Genomic DNA, 22,761 nt, shown 5'->3' with positions numbered 1-22,761 from the left:
GAAAATGGTCGAATCTGGACAAGTTGTTCAAATGCGTCCAAATCCAGAATTTCTCCTTTGGCATCGCCAAGATCAACGTCTTTCAGCCTGGATACAAGCATCCTTGAGTGAAAGTGCCATGGTTCTTGTTGTTGGTTTAAGATCCACGAAGGACATATGGAATGCTCTTGAAACTAACTTTGCTAGTCAATCAAAAGCAAAGATAATGCAGTATAAACTGCAGATCCAGACCATGAAGAAAGAATCACTAACCATGACAGAATACTTGATCAAGATGAAGAGCTGTTGTGATCTGGTCAGAGTTGCAGGATGCAAGATCGAAGAAGAAGACCAGATTCTGCATATTTTGAGTGGTCTTGGCAGGGAATATGACCCCGTAATGGTCACCATTACCTCTAAAGTCGAAGCTTCCACAGTTCAAGAAGTGACTGCTCTATTGTTGAGCTTTGAAGCTAGACTAGAAACTACAAAGCACTCTCCTTTGAATCTTGAAGGATCACAGCCTACTGCCAGCATTGCTAACACCTTTGAGTCAAGAAAGGAAGGAGGATATCCACCAACAGGAAACTTTTCTGGAAGAATGCAAGGAAATAGATGAGGAACTAATTTCAGAGGAAGAGGCGGTAGAGGAGGCAGAAGCTCGAACAATCGGCTGATCTGCCAACTTTGTAAAAAGCCTGGGCATTCAGCTGAAAGATGTTGGTATAGATATGAACCAGCTAACAATTCTCAGTCCAGACAGCCTCAACAACCACACTCTTATCAGCAAAGTTCCTTTCATCCATCCAATCCTAGTGCTCACTTTGCACAAGCTCGTGGACAACAGAACTTCCAGCCTCCTGCTTCTCACCACTCAGCTTCAGAATGCGCTTTTGATGTGAACTCAAGTGCTTCTTGGTATCCAGATTCGGGTGCAACTCACCACATCTCAAATATTGGTCAATGGAGGTACGCAACTTCAACTTGAAAATGGTATTGGTGTAAAAATTGCTAATATTGGTCAATTGAATGTTACTTCTTCAGTTATTGCTTCTAAAAATCTGATTCTTAACAATCTCCTTCATGTCCCTGATATTACTAGGAACCTCCTTAGTGTATCAAAGTTTGCCAAAGATAACAATGCATTTTTTGAATTTCACCCTGATTTCTGTCTTGTGAAGGACCTGCAAACCAAAGCAATCATTCTCAAGGGCACACTTGATCAAGGGCTCTATCATTCCTCTTGCCTAAAGCACACATCAAGTCTTCCAGTTCCAGTCTTTCAAATTCAATCAAGTGCACTCAGCTTCCACCTACTATCTGGTCAGTTTCCCTAAGAAACTTTCCTTCCGTTTCTGGTGTAGTTCATTTGTCTTGTAATTCTGTTTCGGTAGGAAATATAGAACTATGGCATAGGAGACTTGGCCATTGTGCATTTGATGTTGTTGAGACTCCGAAGTTGTAATATTCCTTTTAACTCAATGAAATCAAGCTTGTTGTGTCATCCTTGTTGCATTGCAAAATTACATAGGTTTCCTTATACTCCTGTTTCTTAGCATATTGCTCCTTTGTCTCTAATTCACAGTGATCTTTGGGGACCAGCTCCCTTGAACTCTAGAAATGGCTTTTCCTATTATGTAACATTCATTGACCACTTTAGCAGATTTACATGGTTATACCTTTTGAAATCCAAGGGGGAAGTTCTTTCTATTTTTAAATCATTCAAAGCTATGGTGGAAAATCTCCTCTCTTGCAAGATCAAAACATTACAATCTGACTGGGGAGGAGAATACCAAGGTCTAACTTCTTTTTGCAAGAATATGGTATTGCTCATAGGGTGTCTTGTCCCTACACACCTCAACAAAATGGACTTGCGGAAAGGAAACATAGACATGTGGTCGAGATGGGATTAGCCCTGATGTCTCAAGGAGGATTGCCTCCGAAATTTTGGGATGATGCATTCACTACAACTTTCTTTATTATCAATAGAATCCTTGCTAAAACCATCTCCTATAGCTCTCCTTTTGAGTTACTGTTTAAATCCAAGCCTGACTACACCCAATTGAAGGTCTTTGGTTGCTTGTGTTACCCATTCTTGCGGCCTATAACAAGCACAAACTGCAAAACAGATCCGAAGTTGCCACTTTTATTGGTTATAGTCCATCTCATAAAGGGTTCAAAGCCCTCCTTCCCACATGAAAAGTTATTGTTACTCGAGATATTCTATTTGATGATTCATCTTTTCCATATTCTTCCATTGCTACTAATCCTCAATTCCCATCTCTCACTCATTTTATACCTGTTCCACAGCTCCCTATATCACAAAACTCCCCTATCATCTCCAATTTCCAAAATTTTATACACCCTTCACCAACTCATTCCCCACCACAATCTCCTGTCTTTAGCATTCCACCAAACTCACATAGCAACCCCTCTGATCCTCCTTCATCACTTCCTAACCGCACACCTTTCATCGTTTCTGATCCTGCTCCAGTAGATTCCAGTAATGATCAAAATCATTCTCCTATTCCTACATCACCCATCGAAGCTTCACCACCTTCTACTCAATCAATTCCTCTTGTCACAAATCAACATCATATGATCACTCGTGCCAAACGAGGAATTTTTAAACCAAAAGCATACACTATCTCTCTAAACACCCTTCCTAGATCCATTTTGGCTGCTCTTCTCATTCCAGTTTGGAAAGAAGCAATGCTAGCTGAGTTTTTGGCCCTTCTCCGCAACAAGAGATGGACTCTTACTGGCCTTCCTGCTGGCAAGAATCTGATAGGTTGCACTTGGATTTTCAAGATAAAAAAGCATGCTGATAGGTCCATTGCAAGACACAAAGCAAGGCTTGTAGCTCAAGGTTTTTCACAACAACCGGGATTTGACTTTACAGAAACATTTAGCCCGGTTGTTAAACCTACAACCATCACAATTATACTTAGTCTTGAAGCTTCTTTCCAATGGAAAGTCACCCACCTTGACATGAACAATGACTTCTTGCATGGTGATTTACATGAAGATATATGTATGAGGCAGCCTCCTGGTTTTGATCAAGGCAATCCTCAATTGGTGTGCAAACTAAACAAAGCCATTTATGGGTTGAAACAAGGATCAAGGGCTTGGTTCTTCACCGTGCACACTGTTCTTCTTTCCATGGTTTCTCTCAGTCTAAGGCTGATGCATCATTGTTCTATAAGACCCACAAGTCCGAGGTAACATATCTTCTCATCTATGTGGATGATATTTTGATAACTGGTTCTAATTCATTGGATATTCGGCATGTCATTGATCAATTAAGTGATCATTTCTCACTAAAAGATCTAGGGGAAGTGAAGCACTTTCTAGGTGTTGAGGTTTCTAAAACACAAGAAGGTCTTCACCTAAATCAGGCCACCTACATCAAGGAGCTGCTGAATAATTTAAACATGCAAGAAGCCAAAGGAGCTGCCACACCAATGATCTCTAATTCTCAACTCAGTAAATCAGATGGAGATCCCATGGCTGATGGAATGTTGTACAGAAGTACAGTTGGAGCGTTGCAATACGCGACAGTCACAAGGCCTAAAATCAGTTTCAGTGTGAATAAAGTCTGTCAGTTTATGTCTTGTCCTCTTGAGACTCATTGGAACGCTGTAAAGCAAATTCTTAGATATCTTACTGGGACCTTGGACTATTGTTTGCATATTCAAGCTTCAAATACAACTATTACTACCTTTTCAGATTCTGATTGGGAGACTGATCTTGATGACAGAAAATCAGTGAGTGGTTATTGCTATTACTTGGGGAAGAACTTGGTATCTTGGAAATCAAAGAAACAGTCCGTGGTTTCGAGAACAAGCATGGAAGCAGAATATCGCAGCTTGGCTCAAGCTGCGTGTGAAGTCACATGGATAAATTCAATCATGGAGGAGCTGAAGATAAAAAGAAAGGATGCTCCCACAATCTGGGTAGATAATCTGAGCGCTATAGCCCTTGCATCTAACCCCGTTCTTCATGCAAGGACGAAACATGTGGAAATCGACTTGCACTTCATCCGTGATAAGGTGGTCAAGAAAGAAGTGGACTTGCGGCATGTTCCCACCTTGGATCAAGTTGCGGACATCATGACTAAACCGCTTAGTCACCAATTCTTCACGAGACCCAGGAACAAACTTGGAGTGTGTCCCCTCTCCTCGCTTGAATTGAGGGGAAGTGTTAACATTGCAATCAAACAGCTTGATTCACAAGCTGATGGTGTGAATGGAATACATGATATTGCAATGAATAAAGTAAAGATCCTAGAATGCAAGAATGGTATGCCTCCAGTGCACAACACAAATCCTAGCTGGAAAGACATCCTTGTTGGTACTAGAGTGAAATGAGGGACCACAAACACAGTTGTTAAACAGCACCTAAGAAGACAGAGAATCGTTGCCTAGTTATTGTTACAACAGTTTGTCTGTAGTGATCTTTGTTGTGTAGCCATGTAGCAGCAGCTTTAAACACAATTTCGAAAAACATTATCAATTCGTTGTGTCTTCTTCGTGATAGTTTTAACTGCAACATTATTTTCATCTTCACAAATGAGTTTTCAGCTTTTCTTTTACCATCAACTACCAAAAATCCACCATCAGGCTGCTTGATGCTTCCATAAACAATGACACACTCTGCATCCCTTCCTCATCTCCTCCTCTTTTCAAATCCATGGATCCTTACTATAGTTACTATTCGCTCTATAATGATCGGTTAACTTAATTATCTGCCCCGATCCATTACATAATTCTTCCCTCTTTACAGACATCACTCCATACTGCGCCTCGTATTCATCCCATCCCGAATTAAGATACGTAAAGGTCGGGCGCCTCAAGGCCTCAGAGGTGCCACAGACATGTGGATTGGATCTAATAGTGATGACATCGTGGCCGGGATTCGAGTACTCGAAGAAGAATGTTTCATTTGAAGAAATTCAGCAATGAGTCTTGTATGGATTTGAACTCTCCTTCTGTCCTGAGTGCAGTGAACAAGTCATAATATGGAGTAAGAAACCAAGCAAGAATGTTAGCTGAGTTTCATCACTAATTTGCTAATGCTAATGCTTTTGATTATGGAAAATATATGCAGGGAAACTTTTATATAAGTTATTAGGACCACCTACACGTAAGGATTCACATTTTGAATACTAACAACTTATAATTATGTTCTTAAATCATAACTACCTAGTTTAATGATTATTATCTATTTATGCAGGAGTTTTCCTAATTCCTCTGGCCATTCTAGGTTATTTTTCTTTGTCATTTATCGATATTCTCAGGATTTGTTAATAATGGCTATAAGATTATGATACGCTCGAATTTTGCACTATTTTAAGGTCTTTATTTGGTCTGTTTTTAATGTTAAAATCACAATTCATGTCCATATTCTACATATTTTCTCTATTTTGGTATTTTGACGTATTTTGTGAGATTTGTGCATATTTGAGCCTAAAAAGACACGAAAAAGACGAAGTTGGAAATCTGGAGCATTCGAGATGCCCAGCGGTCCGCTGCAACATGCACAGCGACCGCTGGGCCCAGTGACCACCGAGCAAAACTTATGTGACTCGTTCTATCGAAGTATAAACTGTGCTAGGGTATTGTAGATGGAATTTGTAAAACCATAACTGTGAACGCACATCCCTGGAATTCTCTTATATATCATACTTTTACCTCTTTAATTATTTGCAATTAGTTGTTTTATTGCTTTCAAATTGCTTTTAGTTTTCAAAATCTCCAAAATTCTCGATTTTCCAAATAGTGAACGAAGCTTAGTAGAAGGTAGCCAGTCTGTGACTTTATTCCCCATGTTCGATATCCAGTACTGACCTTTTGCTATACTATGTATACTCTGTATACTTGCAGGTTTATTTAGTGCTAATAAAAAGTGCATCAAGTTTTTGGCGTCATTGCCGGGGAATACATTCACTTTGTGATTGATATATTCAAACGGACGAATTTGCTACTTTGGATTTTACTGCTTTCATTTTATTTTTATTTTTATTTTTATTTTCCTTTTAGTCTAATGGATTTCTTCATAGGAATGGAGAGTCCATACAGTTACAGTGAGGAGCAGCAATGATGGTATTACGAAGAATGCTATAGCCCCGACCAAGGGGGATCGTATTATGACCCAGATTGCTTTGATTTTTCATACGATGCACAAGATCATTATACTAATGGAGATTCTGAAACATGTGCAGGTATGAAGGAACAACCCCGCTCCAAATGGGAGGAACTGCTAGAAATATGTATCATCAAGGTTCAAGAAAATATGAAGGTGACTAATCAGAGGTTGCTCAATTTGGAAAGAAACACTGGCCTTTTGGAGCAAGGATTGGCAAGTCTGACCGCACAAGTGAGGGAGTTAGAATTTAACATGGGAGTTTTGGCCACAACAATAGGGAGCAAGCACACCCCAGGGATGCTTCCTAGCCTACCAAAGATCAATATAAAAGGAAATTGTCATGCTGTGCAGCTCCGCAGCGGGACCACATACCAGCCTCCACAGGCAACAGATCTAGGCAGGGGAAGAAAAGAAAAAGAATAGGGGCCGAGCGACTTCACGCCAGCCGCTGATCAATCGCAGCGGCCAGCTACACCACTTCGCAGAGGTCTGCCGGAAGTTCCCAGCCAGCAGAGCCCGATTCAGAAACAGGTGCAGAGCTGCCGCCAGCGGCCGCTGCACCACTTCGCAGCGGTCCGCTACTCCAGAACCAGCCCCCAGATCCACATTTTCCCTGCACTGCCACCATCCCCGTACCCCCAGCGATTGAAGAGCAAGAAACTAGATGCCCAGTTACCAAGTTCTTGGAAGCCATAAGTAAGGTCCACATCAGCATACCATTGGTGGAGGCACTGCAACAAATGCCCAAGTTCTTGAAGGATGTGGTGGCCAAGAAAAGAAAGTATGGGAAATATGAGACTGTGGGCCTAACAGAAAATTGCAGTGCGATAATTCAGAAAGGACTGCCTACCAAACACAAAGATCCAGTGAGTTTTACTTTATCTTGTGTTTTGGGAAATAATGTAGATGGTAAGGCATTGTGCGATTTAGGAGCAAGTATTAATTTGATGTCTCTATCTTTCTACAGGAAGCTCAACATTGACAACCTCCGCCCCACTTCAATCACCTTGCAAATGGCAGACAAAACAACAACAACACCGAGGGGAATTGTAGAAGATGTTTTGGTAAGGGTAGGAGAATTCATTTTTCCTAGTGACTTTGTCGTTTTGGACATGCAGGAAGATACGAAAGTACCTTTGATACTTGGAAGGCCATTTCTAGCCACCGGGGGAGCCATGATAGACGTGCAGAAGGGAAAGCAAACATTGTGATTGCTTAATGAGAGTAGCACCTTTAACATCTATGCCGCTTTGAAATTCCATGGGAAGGAAGGAGCAGAAGGCTATCAAGAGTGTAGTTTCATCCAAGTAGTCACGGATTGTGTGGGGGAAGTAGAAGTAACATACCACCAAACTAAGGACCCTTTGGAATCTTGTCTCATAAATTCTTTTACTCCTACTTCTGATTCATGTACTTGTGATGCTAATGTGTGTGCGATGATTGCAGAACTCGAGATTCTTCCTGAAAAGATTCCTCAAAAAGGGAACACATTCTTGCCACTGTGTACCCCAGAAGAAGAAGAAGAGAGAAAGAAAGCATTGGGAAAACCATGAGGACCACCTAAGGTAGAATTGAAGCCACTCACAGAACACCTCAGGTACGCATTTCTAGGGGCCAGACAACACTTACCCTGTTGTTGTGTCCGCCGCCTTGAGTGAAAAAAAATATGAAAAGTTGTTATGTGTGTTAAACAAGTATGGGTCTGCCATAAGATGGTCTATTGGTGATTTGAAAGGGATTAGCCCAACCACATGCATAGGATTTTACTTGAGGAGGGGCATAAGCCTCGTGTGCAAAATCAACGTAGACTTAACCCCATCATGCAAGATGTAGTGAGGAAAGAAGTAATTAAGTTGCTAGATGCAGGGATTATCTATGCCATATTGGATAGTGAATGGGTGAGTCCAACGCAAGTAGTAGCTAAGAAAGGGGGATGACTGTAGTGCCCGAAAAGGATGGTGAGTTGATTGCCACGAGAGTAGCCATATATTGGAGAGTTTGCATTGATTATAGGATGTTAAATGCAGCCACTAGGAAAGATCACTTCCCTTTACCTTTTATTGATCAAATGCTCGATAGATTAGGGGATATGATTATTGATGATTATTCTGGTTATAATCAAATTGCAATTGTTCCCGAGGATCAAGATAAGTCTGCCTTTACTTGCCTTTATGGGATATATGCTTATATGAAGATGTCTTTTGGCTTATGCAATGGTCCTGCTACTTTCAAAGATGCATGTTGGCCATTTTTCATGATTTGATTGAGAATGTTATGGAGGTTTTTATGGATGACTTTTTTATTTTTGGGAAATCTTATGATCACTGTCTTGACAACTTGGCTAATGTTTTGCAGAGACGTGTAGAAACTAACCTTGTTCTTAATTGGGAGAAATGTCACTTCATGGTAAAAGAAGGTATAGTTCTAGGTCATAAAGTGTCTTCTGTAGGGATGGAGGTTGATAAAGCCAAGATTGCAGCCATTGAGAGATTGCCACCCCCATCTAACGAGAAGGCCGTGAGAAGCTTCTTGGGACATGTAGGGTTCTATATAAGATTTATCAAGGACTTTTCGAAAATCTCTAAGCCTCTTTGTAAATTACTTGAAAAATATTTAAAATTTAATTTTACTTATGACTGTTTGCAGGCTTTTGAAGATTTGAAGAAGGCTTTAGTGAGTGCTCCCATTCTCATCACCCCCGATTGGAGCCAACCATTTGAAATCATGTGTGATGCAAGCAACATTGCCGTTGGTTCCGCCTTAGGGCAGAAGAAAGATAAAATTTTTAGTCATTTATTATGCTAGTAGAACCTTAGATTCTGCACAAGCTAATTATACTACCACAGAAAGGGAGATGCTTGCTATAGTTTATTCTTTTGATAAATTTAGAGTTTATCTTGTTGGGACTAAAACCATTGTTTATACTGATCATACAGCTATTAGGCACTTGTTTGCAAGAAGGACGCAAAACCAAGACTCACCAGGTGGATCCTACTACTCCAAGAATTCGATGTTGAAATAAGATATAGAAAAGGATGTGAGAATGTAGTGGCAGATCACTTGTCTCGGTTGAAGCACCTGGTGGAAGGAGAGGATCTATCACGAGAAATTATGAGGACTTCCCCGACGAGCATCTATTCTTCACTCAAGCCACTTTTCCATGGTATGCCGACATTGTTAATTATTTAGCAGCCAAGGTACACCCTCCCGATCTTACTCCTTATCAAAAGAAGAAATTTTATAGAGATGTTAGATCTTATTTTTGGGATGATCCCTACTTGTTTAAGAGATGTGCAGATACTATTCTTAGGAGGTGTGTACCGCAAGAAGATTGGACAGCCATAGTGGAAAGATGTCACTCGTCGCCAACTGGAGGACACTTAGGTTTGCAACGAACCGCCATCAAAATCCTACAAAGTGGGTTCTATTGGCCAACCATCTACTGTGACTCCGCCAGTTTTGTGCTCCAATGCAACGAATGCCAATGCACGGGGGGAATATCAAAGAAGAAGGAGATGCCTATGAACACCATCATTGAGGTAGAATTATTTGATGTATGTGGGAGAGACTTTATGAGACCATTCCCAAAATCAGGGGAGTACCAATACATTTTGCTTGCAGTTGAATATGTGTCTATTCACATATCTCCATCTAATATAATCTCACAACTTAATTCTAAATGGATTATCATATGATAACAACCGAAAGACACCTTTTAATGAATCAAGGAATTTGTTTCTACCTTTTACTGTTCAGCGCAAGCTTTTTGGTCATGTTACTAAATGCATTCTTCTTCTTTTTCCTGCCATCATCTCTAGTATCATCATATGGGCACCAAGAATAATTATTTGTCCTTTGATAATCTGGTTTTTGATTTACAAATTCCGAAGAAGGCATTTGTCCTTATTTGAGGGAGTAGAGTCATTCCTATAAAGTGACAATAAACTCGCTCCGATTAGGTATTCTTATTCGGACATAAAGAAGATGACTACGAATTTTGAAGAAAAACTAGGCCAAGGGGCTTCAGTTCTGTTTACAAAAGAAAGCTTCGAAGTGGACATCTTGTAGCAGTCAAATTGCTCAGAAAATCCGGAGCAAATGGGCAAGACTTCATCAATGAAATAGCAACTATTGGAAGGATCCATCATGTAAACGTTGTCGAACTTGTTGGATACTGCGCTAAAAGATCCAAGCGTGCTCTCATTTATGATTTCATGTCAAATGGTTCCCTTGACAAGCACATCTTCAACCGAGAAAAAACTTCTCCAATGGATTGGGAAATGAAATTTAATATTGTAGTTGGAGTGGCTCGAGGGATAAAGTATTTGCACCATGGTTGTGACATCCAGATCTTGCATTTTGACATCAAACCTCACAATATACTTCTTGATGATAATATTGTTTCAAAAATATCAGATTTCGGGTTGGCAAAATTATGCGCCACAAATAAGGAGGCAGTGACATTGACGGCCGCTAGAGGAACCATAGGGTATGTTACTCCTTAACTTATCAATAGAAGTATTGGTAAAGTGTCTTATAAGGCTGATGTGTATAGTTTTGGAATGTTGTTGATGGAAATGGTGAGCTTAAACAAACATTTGAGACGAAACAATGATGAATCTAGTAAGTATTTCCCAAACTGGATATACGACCACTAGAGCCAAGGTAGGGACATTGACGTTGGAAATGTTGATGTAAATGACAATAGAAACATTGTTCGGAAGATGACTATTGTTGCGTTATGGTGCATACATATGAGTCCAGATAATCGTCCATCAATGAATAAGGTACTGGATATGTTAGAAGGTGATGTTGAACAACTGCAGATTCCCGATTATCCGTCACAAACAGTGTATATGGATAAAAATGAGGAAGAATGGTGGAATACAGATTCATATGATTCCACGTCATTGTTGCATGATAACAATGGTAGCTGAATTATTGAGATAATTAGCAATGCTTGAATCGGTCTCTCTTGTACAAGTAAATTTCCTTTCGTAATCAGAGTGAATTGCCATGCCATTAATTAGTTATGTACTTTTATGGTCTTGTGAATTATATTGATGAATTTATTAATTCATCTCATGTAACTAGTAACCAAGTTACAATGTGAGGATAGTTTTGGCATGTTTTTGAGCTAGAAAAAGGGTTTTGAGTTATTTGAAAAGAATTATCACAAGTAGTGAAGATAACTTGTGTTGTACTGCAGCACTAGCAGTGAGCTGTGTGGATATTACAGGTGCGAACTAAATTATACTCCATTCGTCTACGAAAAATAGTTTTATTTCAAAAATAAATTTTTTTTTCATACACTACTCACTTTGTCTTTGTTAGAAAATATAATGCGGAAAATAAAAGATTATTGCAGAAAGAAAAAGACGCTAAAAGCTTTATGACTACATTGTATTAGACTTGAATTATTTCTCTCAATGGTTACACAACTATTTATAGGCTCTAATTCTAGCTATACATGTGAAGTGGTTAAGCCTCTCTCTCGACTCTAATGTCGAATGACTGGACTCAGGAGTAAGCAAGTGTGCACATATGAGAATTAATGCAAAGCTCGGTCCAGACACAACGCTCCTTAAATCCACTGGATCACCTGGTCCAGGAACTCAAGAGAACTACAGTGTTTTTGTCGTTGGACACACTCGACTCCCCTTCAAAAATAAATCCTTCAACCCGAATACTATGAATTAGTATAGGGAAGTGGGGTCGATCCCACAGAGATGGATTCGCAAAGTAGTGCTAAGAGACTATGGAAACAAACGGCTGCTGCCACGCAAAAGGGTTGAGATTTTAACTATCACTAGATCTAGGCAAGAAATGTAAACTCTAGACCTAGGACACAGAAAACTTACTGGAATCAGACATCAAATCCGAAAGACACAATTACTCCCTAGACTAAGTAAACAATTACCTAATCTAGCTAAACAGAAAGCAACTAACAGTGGGGACCATGTTTCCAGAAATAGCAAGTACGGTAAAAGCTGCAGACAACCAACCCCTGCAATTTCCTAACCAACTCAGACGCGTAAATGCAGAAAACAGAGCATACTCCTGGATTCGAACAGAATATAGAAATTTGGACGCCGGAAACTTGCTACGAATCGGAAATACACCAGATCTACGTAAACTAGGCGAAATGAAATGAAAACACGTAAGTGCGGCATAAAATTAAACACTCCTGCTCAGAATCATGTCGGACGCTTAATCCACTCCGGATCCAAGCAGTCCAAACTCAACAATCAACAAAATCAACTCCATAACTCCGATTCTAATAGATCTGCTCCGATCACCGCCAAATTCCAACAATCACGAACAACTCCACGACATTAACCAGACAAAACTCCGATTCATTCACAAACCAGCTCCATTCTCCCAAATTCAACCATTAACCTGCAATAATCCAGAAATCAACCAACTCCAATAATCTAACTCCTGAATTCAAGTAAACACAATCAAACAACAGGAATCATCACGATCGACGTAAACGAAAACGAAACTTGCATAAAAGTAAGAAATATCCAGAAATAAAAGAGGTCCGAGCTTCGAACAGCGAACTTCGGCGAATTCAGCAGAAACGAAAGTGGAAAATAAATTGTTTCTTCGCCCTAAAGAAGGACGGTGTTACAACCAGATCGAAAATGTATGAAAGCTAGAGGTGAACCCCCTAGTGTGCCCTGAATTTCCCACCGAAAGAACCCAAGAGTGTGAAGAGAATGGACTAAGCTACAGGCTGTTAGCAAGGTCTCCACCGAGAAGATCCCTCCAGCTTGCATGCTTCTTCCTTTTATAGATGCGGACATAGCCTTCTAGAGTCTTCGTAGAAATCCCTATTCTACCCTTCAACTCCGAGGCCTCCTCCGTCAAGAAATTTCCTTCATAATGTCCACTTTTTCGCCAGTTTCCTAGGACCATGCAAGCGTCCTCTTCTTTTCCTGGATCTAGCGAAAATCTTCACACACCTGGCTTAAATCGTGCGTTAGACCCAGTAATTTCACGAAATAAAACCCCTAGACCGATGCATGAAATTAGCCTTATCAAACTGCTCACACTTAAACCATGCTTGTCCTCAAGTATGAAAGACAAGAAAATAGGAATAAGGCGAATTTCAATGCATGGTTACCAAGTAAAATCCTAAAAAAATGAAAACAAACTCCTAGACCTAAGCAACTACGGAATTGGAAAAGAAAACAACACAAAGAACAGAAACACAACAAAACAAACAAGCATGAACTAGATTCGAATTTTAAGCTACTATCCCCACAAGTTTAAGTTCAATCTGATCGATTACAGTCTTCAAATCTTCCCCCTTCCTTCGTCTGCCTAAACGGTCCGTCAGTTTGTCAAGATAGCCTATCAATTTCCCATCTGTTAGGTTCGCTCGATCACTCATTCCTCACCAGGGATGCTAGGATCAAAACGCTCCACAGTTAAGGTTATACCACTGATGCGTCGGGTTATGAGAGTTTTTCCCTTCTTACTTCTCCTTTCCTATGAATTTCCCTAGGTCAGGCTACGATTTTTCTGCCCTTAAGGATTATAATTTTTTTCCTCATTTTTCTGTATTATGACCCCTTTTCCCCTGGACTTCGTCCAGCTTATTCCTCCGATTTTTTTTTTCAAACCTCCACTGGACTTCGTCCAGCTTATACCTCCTTTTTCTGGACTTCGTCCAGCTTATACCTCCGGTTTTCTGGACTTTGTCCAGCTTATACCTTCTTAACCCATTTTTTTTCTCCTTCATACTCTACTCCCTAAGCATCGAGTGGCAGCCCAATTTACATGTTAGCACAAAAGGTATTTAGGCTTATAACTCACTTTATAGTAGGGCTGCACAGCTAGGTTATCTAAGGCATTTTCCATCGTCCTAACTTCATTCAGATCGCATTCGGCTTATTAAGGAAGAAGGTGTCAAAGTTGATCTGCTTTCTTTCTTCAATCACTCTTACTAAGGGAAACCTGCCTTATTATCTCACTAGCTCATGCGAAACACACATCCTAAAGACTCTAAAACAGAAAAAAAAAACAGACACATACTTACTCCCCCCCTCCCACTTCACTCAAGCTTGTCCCCAAGCTATCCTAGTGAAGGGGGGAAAAGGAAGTAAGAACAGCAGACAACAAACAAAACATATGAACAAAACAAACTTCTCACACTTAGACCGAACATCGGGCTAAGTGGGAGAAGGCGCAACATACAAAACCAAGACATGCAAAACAAAGCCCCTTCTCACACTTAGACCAAAAAATAGGCTAAGTGTGGGAAGGTATAACACATATATACAAACGAAGCATGCTGGCACATAAAAACACAAATGAAAGAAAAACGAAAAGTAAAAGACAGAAAAAAAAAGAATTACTTGGTTTTGGGGGATTTTAATTCGGGGTCTGGCCCCCGCGAGGGCCAGACTTTGGTGGCACTGTCTGCTGGGTCACCTTAGTTTTCTTTCGTGCCGGTGACTCCGGCGTCTCCTTCTGATCTTCTGTGGGTCGGGGTACGGTTTTCTTCAAAATCACGGGCCTGGAGGAAGACGAGGTGGTCTGAGGCCTTTGGGCTTGTGGCGGCTTCTGCACAGCTAGACTCCCTTGACCCGGCGTCTTGGAACCGCCGCTAGGTTCAGGAAGTCCCGTCGGTGTCTCGGGGAACTTCGCTTGAAGCCACTTCGTCATCTTCATCATCAGTGTGACGCCCTCCGTCATCCTCTCAGTACATCTGGACGATGATACCACTAGATCAGAAATGCGCCCCTTGAGGGCCACCATTTCCTCCCGAACCTTCCTAACTTCCGTCCTTATTTCTTCCAGTTCCGTTCGTACTCCAGCGACTTCTTTCCTGACACTCTCAGCCTCAGCACTATTCTTCCCTTCTCTCCGCAGGGCCACAATCCCCTCCAAAACCATTTTCATTTCTGACCTCATCCAACCAACCTCCTTTCGCACTTCCTCTACTTCTATCCTGGCTCCTGCTTCCATGTCAGCAGTATCCTTCACTTCCACCACATCGGGTTCCTGTTTCACCTGAGTCTCTGACTGCCCAACCTCGTAAAAGCATACTTCCCTTCCGCGTGCGATCAGCAACCCTTTATTGAAAAAATAATCCATGTTAAAAACCTCAGGGGGCGAGCATGTCTTTACCTCTCGGCATGCCTTATGGAACTTCATGATCACATTCCTCTGCAGATAAGCCCCGAGTAGGTGGCATGTGTATAGGTGCCGAGAAGGATTTGCAGTCACTTGATGGCAGGCTTGGGCTAACCAGTAGCCCAAGTGAACTCTTACCCCCGTAGCCATGCACCATGTGAAATACAGATCGGCGGTAGTCAGAGCGTTGTTGGCGGTGCCCATTAAATTGTAACTAATAAACGTCTGGGCAAATCGCAGGACCCTGTCCTCAATATGGTGTGCCTTCGAATACCTTGTTTTAAACTGACCCACCCTCGGGTGAGTCAAAAACTCCCATGCGCTTTGCGCTTTGAATCCCGGCGTCATTTTCGGCGGACCCACCATTCTTGCATTCCACAGGCCCTCATCGTCCTCCGTTCGTGTCAGCAAACCCATTCGCAAGGTCCATTCCCGGATGCTCATCGTATGTTCCTCATTGAGAAGTCTGAAATTAATTGAGTCAGCATCCAAATCGGTAGTGGACTTAAATCGGAAGGTGGAAAAGAATTCTCGGGCCAAGTCAATCGGAACCTCGACAGTACTGTGCTTGAGCAACCAATCGAAGCCTATGGCGTCGATATAAGTTCTGAATTCACCGTTGCAAGCAATCTTCTTGAGCTCCGATGAGCTATACATCTTTCCAGACTTAGCGACCTTCCCCTCAGTACTCTTCTCTTTATAAATGGCCTTGCGTTTTGGGTCGTCAAACTTCCTCATTTCATCTAGCAAGCTGTTTGTTATCCACACTTCGGCTGGCTCAAAGTTGAGTTCCTCTTCTTGTTCTTCTTCCGAGTCGTTGGACTCAGAGGAGCTCTCGGTTTCTGCGGCATATGGCACCTTAGCTGCCGGCGGAAGTGTGGATTCAGTAGACTTCCCTCTTGCCTTCTTGGTCGAGGAAGGAGCAATTTGTTTCCCCTTCCTTTTCTTCTCAGCCGCTTGGCGGCGTTTCTCCTCATCACTCTCCCCCTGCCAGGTCTGGGAGAGTTCTCTTGTTCAGATGCTGCGGTCTCTAGACCTAGCAATTCTTCCTCCGTCGGCTCCACTGTTTCATCAATCTCATCAAGGAGGCTCCGGCGAGCCCGCCTCCTAGCATCTCTGGGATTTACCGGTGAGTCGGTCTCCTCTGGGATCTCGGTCAGATCCACAATCAAATCCACCCCAGCGTCTGCGGGTTCCTGGCCAACTTCAGAATCGAGGGCTTCTCCCTCCGTGGACAACAATGGGGTTGCCCCCGAAATATAAACAGGGGTCTCTACCCCCTCAAATCCTTCTCCGACGTTGGCCTCAGTACCTACCGGTTTCTCGGGGGTATCCCCCTCCACATTTTGTTCAGAATTTAGGGCCTCGTCGCCCTCATCTTTACCAACTATAGGGGCCTCCCCCCCCACAGATTCTTTCAAAACAGGGGTTTCCCCCTCAGAAATACTAACATCAACAACAAAATCTTTGACTTCCCCAAACGGTTTCAGAACATCTCTCTCAACACATTCCTCACTGGCGAGTACGGGATTCACCCCCTCGGAAACACTAATCTAAATAAGGGTTTCCCCCTCAGTTGCAGAGTCTAACCTTGGTTCGTTCACAACCAACAATTCCAACCCTGTGACCAGATCTGAGTCGTCTTCACGATCCCCTGTTGTGGGTGGTTCCGGACTGGTGGTCGTGGATTCTGGAACGTCCTCCGATTGTGAGGTGGTCTCTGGAACAGTTGTCTCCTCTAGTATGGGAGTGGGTTCTGAAACGGCCTCCGGTTGTGGTACACTAGAAGTCGGAGCAGCCTGTACAGATTTACCCATTGCGGTTGCAAACATGGCGAATGCCTCCATCGCCTTCTCCGCACCCCTGAATTTCTGGAATAGCTCGGCCATAAACGTTGCCGCACTTGAATCGGCGGATCCTGAGGTGTTCCCGGCACTTTGCTTGTTATCCATGGAGAACTCTGCAAAATTTTTTACACAGTCTTGGACGGAAATTACTTTGATTAGGGTTAGAAAAGAGAAAGCCTAGAGAGAATTTGGGGAATTTCGGAAGTAGAGAGAGAGAGTGAATAAGTAAAATAAAAGGAGAACACGGTTATTATCCGATAGGTATGGGCGAGGACGGTTTTTGTTGCAGGTGGTTTGCAGGCATGACGCTAGCGACCGTACGCCTCCCCATAAAGGTGTCTTTTGAAATCCGAGCCGGTGCCTACTCCCTCCAAAATTTTACTCCTCAATTCCCTGCCCAAGTAACTTCCTTCTGCAAAATCACACTTAGAGAAAAACATTAAACTAAAAATTGAAACGCCAGACTCCCCGGGTCTAGGGTATGACAGTATCAAAAACATTCCTAAAGGACCCTGGTATTTCAAAAATATTTTTGGAAGATTGTTTGTTTTCTGATTTGTTTGGGTTTTCTTGATTTACTAAAAGCGACTAAATATTTACAATTTATGTTCCAGTGTTCTCAAGATTCCCTAGACCAGGCCATGATAAAAATTCTTCAATACTGGACCTAGGAAATCTCCAAGAACACTCACTTCCCAGAATGATCAGGCGATATTAGGGAGTACGCGTAGTTGAACTTCGTCCACTACACACATCTCCGAGTTATCCCTAAATACCTTTACCCTATGGCCATTGACAAGAAATGGAGTAGAGTTTGAAAAACTTCCCTGGATTTCTACCGCTCCGTTCGCACGCAGACTCACAACAGTGTATGGTCCAGTCCATTTGGACTTCAGCTTACCGGGCATTAACTTGAGTCGGGACTGGAACAGGAGAACCTTCTGTCCCACTTGCAGTTCCTTGGTCCGGAGATTCTTATCATGCCACACTTGGTCTTTTCCTTGTACCACATTGCTGACTCATAGGATTCAAGTCGCAATTCTTCCAACTCCTGGAGTTGCAGTTTCCTCTCTTCCTCACAAGCTTGAGGATTCATATTAATCTCCTTGACCGCCCAGTACGCCTTGTGCTCAATTCCCACCGGCAAGTGACACATCTTACCGAATACTAACCTGTAAGGGGACATTCCAATGGGCGTTTTATACGCTGTTCTGTATGCCCATAATGCATCATCAATTCTCTTGCTCCAGTCTTTCCTCGATGGATTCACCGTTTTTTCCAGGATCGCTTTGATTTCTCTGTTTGATATTTCTGCCTGGCCGTTAGATTGAGGATGATAAGGTGTAGACAATCTGTGGTGGACGCCATACTTTCTCATCAAAGCTTCAATAGTCCGGTTGCGGAAATGCGTCCCATTGTCAGATATTATAGCTCTGGGCACTCCGTACCGATTGAAGACATTAGCTCTAAGAAACTTCGATACCTCCTTAGCTTCGCAAGATGTGGTCGCCTTGGCTTCTATCCATTTCGAAACATAATCCACTGCCACTAGTATGTATGTATTCCCGTATGAAGATGGAAATGGACCCATGAAGTCCATTCCCCAAACATCGAAAATTTCACAAACGATCACCGGGACTTACGGCATTTCATCTCTTCTGGAGATTCCCCCAGTCTGTTGACACCTCTCACAATTCTGACAAAACTCGAACGTATCCTTATGCAATGTAGGCCAGTAAAAACCACTATCTAACACCTTCCTTGCGGTCTTCCTAGGTCCAAAGTGACCTCCACATGCTAGAGCATGGCAATGATTCAGCACATCCCTCTGTTCCCACTCCGGAATACACCTCCGGATTACTTGGTCGGCTCCCATTCGCCACAAATACGGGTCATCCCAGAAATAGTACTTGGCCTCGCTCTTCAATTTCATCTTCTGGGCGGGAAATTACTTGCGAACTGGGCACCTCTCCAGTGACTAAGTAATTTGCCAGGTCAGCGAACCATGGCTCAGCGTTTTGATGACATTTCCCTTTTTCGGCATCCCATGGACCTGTTAACACCATAATCTCTTCCCAGCTGATAGGTCGAGGAAATTTTTTCACGTAGTACAAATGTTCTTCTGGGAATGCATCCGGTATTGCTTCCTCGGTCTCCCCTTGAAATATCCTGCTCAGATGATCGGCTACTTTATTTTCTGTTCCCTTTTTGTCTCTGACTTCCCAATCGAATTCCTGCAAAAGCAACACCCATCGGATTATTCAGCGTTTTTGAAGCATAAAAGATCACATAGCTTTTCCCATCAACTCTTTGACCTAGTACCGCTCCCACCGCATAATCGCTTGCGTCACACATAATCTCAAAGGGTAGATTCCAGTCGGGCGCTCTAATAATAGGCGCAGATACTAGCCTGTCTTTTAACAACTGAAAAGCCTTTTTGCATTCCTCATCAAAGACAAAATCAACATCGTTATGCAACAAGTGGGTGAGTGGCTGAACAATTTTTGCGAAATCTTTTATGAACCTCCTATAGAATCCGGCATGCCCTAGGAATCCTCTCACCTCCTTCTGATTTGTCGGGTAATGCTGTTTTGAGATCACCTCAATCTTTGCCTGGTCTACCTGTATACCTCTTTCCGAGACTACGTGCCCTAGGACAATTCCCTCAGGGACCATAAAGTGGCATTTCTCGAAGTTTAAAACCAAATGTTTTTCCTGGCACCTTCTCAATACTATATCCAAACTAGCCAAACATGAGTCAAATGAATTCCCGTACACAGTGAAGTCGTCCATAAAAATCTCGATGCAGTCCTCCAAGAGATCCGAGAAGATACTCATCATACACCGCTGAAAAGTGCCTGGCGCATTGCACAAGCCAAACGGCATCCTCCTGTAAGCATACGTGCCGAAAGGACACGTGAAAGTTGTCTTCTCCTGGTCCTCGGGATCCACATAGATTTGAAAATACCCACTATACCCGTCTAGGAAACAGAAGTATTGCTTGCCCGCTAGCCTCTCCAGCATCTGGTCAATGAAAGGTAGAGGGAAATGGTCTTTCTTGGTCGCTTCATTTAACTTCCTATAATCGATGCACATCCTCCACCCAGTGACTAGTCTGGTGGGTACCAATTCATTCTTGTCGTTCTTGACCACCTGTATTCCTGACTTCTTGGGTACCATATGGACTGGACTCACCCATTCACTGTCTGGTATGGAATAAATGATTCCTAGGGAGAGTAGTTTCAATACTTCCTTCACCACTTCCTCCCTCATGTTAGGATTCAATTTGCGTTGAGGATCTCTGCAGGTTTTTGCTCCTTCCTCCAAGCGGATGTGATGCATGCACAAATCAGGACTAATTCCTACCAGGTCAGAGAGTGTCCACCCAATAGCCTTCTTGTTTCTTCGGATTACCTTCAGCAGTTCCTCTTCCTGTCCCTCGGTCAAGCTGCTGTTGATAATCACAGGGAAAGTTTCATTTTCCTCTAAATAAGCATACTTTAGGCCTGGTGGAAGTGTTTTCAACTCTTTCTTGGGAACGTCTTTTTCCTGGGGCAATGGATTTTTCTCTGTTGTTTCGGTTGTCATTCCCTTCCTCGACCCAGCAGAACCTTCCACACTCGCCACATAAGGTGTATTCCTTGACCTAGCTAGCTCCGGATTTGCACAGAATTCCAGAATTGCTTCAGCTAACTCTTCATCAGATAACTCACTTGTGTTCATGGCTTGACACCAACTGGCCACTTCTCTATCAATGGCATGACTCATCTCGGAGTTCTCAATCTCTTCCTGCATTAATTCCGTCTCAAGGTATTCTTGGACCAAAGGGTTAATAACATCTATAGCATGCAAATTTTCAACGTCAAGAGGTTTCTTCATTGCCTCATCAATGCTGAATGTGTATTTCTCCCCATTATAATCAAGGCAAATTGTTCCATCAAAAACATCAATGATAGTCTTAGCGGTACGTAGGAAGGGTCTCCCTAAAAGTACTCCGCCCGACTCCGCAGACTCATTATCACTCATCTTAATCACATGGAAATCAGCAGGGTACAAGAAGTCATGTACCTTGACTATCACATTCTCAAGCACCCCTTCAGGACAGATGCATGACCTGTCCGCCAGTTGAATCACTACCTTTGTGTCTACCATGCCTACCCCCACTAATTTCTTGTATATGGAAAGTGGTAACACATTTATCGACGCACCCAAATCACACATAGCATGCTCGATTTTCACGTCACCAATAGAGATGGGTAAGGTGAACATACCTGGGTCATTGCATTTTGAAGGCATCTTCCTCTTCTGAATCACTGCGGAGATGTTCTCGCCTATCAGAATTTTCCCACTGGGTCTAGCCTTCCCAGCTATAAATTCCTTGATGAACTTGCTAAAGACTGGCATCTTCAGGGCCTGTAAGAATGGCAGATTGATCTCCAACTTCCCAAAAATGTCCATGAAGTCCACCGGCTCTTCTTTTTGCTTCTTGGCTTCCCCTCGGCTTGGAAAGGGTTTCGGTCGCTTTCCTGCTCCGGTAGAACTTTCAGCTGATAACTCTCCAGTTTCTTTTCCCACTGCCTCATCTTCCAACTCCGGCTCTGGATCGAGGAAGAATGATTCAGTTGATCTAGGCAAAGGTTTCTCTAAATCTCCTGTCTTAAGGTCATCCTTGACCAAGGGAATACTCCCCCCCAAGTGTCTTGGCCTAGGAATTGTATCCTCTTCTTCCCTGTCTTCTTTGGGATCTGTCACCTCCTTTGTTCTTACCACTGGCCCATCATACCCTTTCCCGGATCTCAAGGTAATCTGACTTATATTAGCTCTATCAGGTGGCCTTACTAAGGCAGGAATTTTGCCCTCGTTTCCCCGCATATCACTCAAGGAAGTAGCTATTTGTGACAGTTGCTTTGCCAGCATATCCATCGCTGCCTTCTGTTCCTGTTGAGCATCTTGAAGCTTGTGCACTACGTCATTGTTCAATTGCAGGTTGTTTTGCATATGTTGCTGAGAACTGACGAGGTCGTGCACCATATCATCGATACTCTTTGGTGGTTTCGGGGGTTGACTGGGCCCTGGCCCTATACTCAGAGTTGGTCCACTTGCTTGATTCTGACGAGCGTTTCCTTGACCGCCTGAAGAGTTATTGTATTGATTTCCTTGGCCCTGGTAATTGTTCTGAAAATTCCTTTGGTGTGGGGGTACATAAGAGTTCCCCTGATTGCTCTGATTCATGTTTCCCCAGCTCGAGTGGTGTCCTTGGTTCCAATTAATCCAGTTGCCCTGCCCCTCTTGATTCATTCCTTACCAGTTACCTTGTCTTTCGGGCTGAGGTGCAAACTGCTGACTTTGTTGTGGTGCCGGCTGATTCTGTTCATTGTCAGTCCATCTGAAATTTGGATGGTTTCTCCAAGGCGCATCTCTCTGTCTCCCTGGATTCCAGCTCCCATCGGGATTCCAACTTCCCATTGCATTGACCTGGGCCTGATAATCTCCTTCCTAGGTCCCGTAATATTGTTGCATTTGATTATCTCCTGGACTAGGAGATTTCTCCTTCCCTTGTGAAGCCAGTGGAATCGTCTTTTCAATCGCGTTCAAAAGAGCCTTCTCGAGCCTATCAATCCTTGCTTCGACTTTGTCATCT

The 22,761-nt window shown here is 42.7% G+C and overlaps 1 long non-coding RNA gene and 1 other non-coding gene across 2 annotated transcripts; both read left to right on the top strand.

The window, feature by feature from the left end:
* The first annotated feature begins 313 nt into the window (after positions 1-313).
* On the top strand, positions 314-452 carry LOC121780501. The gene has a single exon (XR_006046042.1). It is a non-coding gene; the product is annotated as a small nucleolar RNA Z247 (small nucleolar RNA).
* A 4,085-nt stretch (positions 453-4,537) lies between these two features.
* On the top strand, positions 4,538-5,317 carry LOC121780420. Its single transcript, XR_006046013.1, has 3 exons — positions 4,538-5,004; positions 5,089-5,124; positions 5,215-5,317. It is a non-coding gene; the product is annotated as an uncharacterized LOC121780420 (long non-coding RNA).
* The last annotated feature ends 17,444 nt before the right edge of the window (positions 5,318-22,761 follow it).

The sequence above is a fragment of the Salvia splendens genome, chromosome 19 (genome assembly GCF_004379255.2).
Source record: "Salvia splendens isolate huo1 chromosome 19, SspV2, whole genome shotgun sequence".
Taxonomy (NCBI): Eukaryota; Viridiplantae; Streptophyta; class Magnoliopsida; order Lamiales; family Lamiaceae; genus Salvia; species Salvia splendens.
Note: the sequence above shows the minus strand (reverse complement) of the source record. Positions and strands in the feature narration are given on the sequence as shown.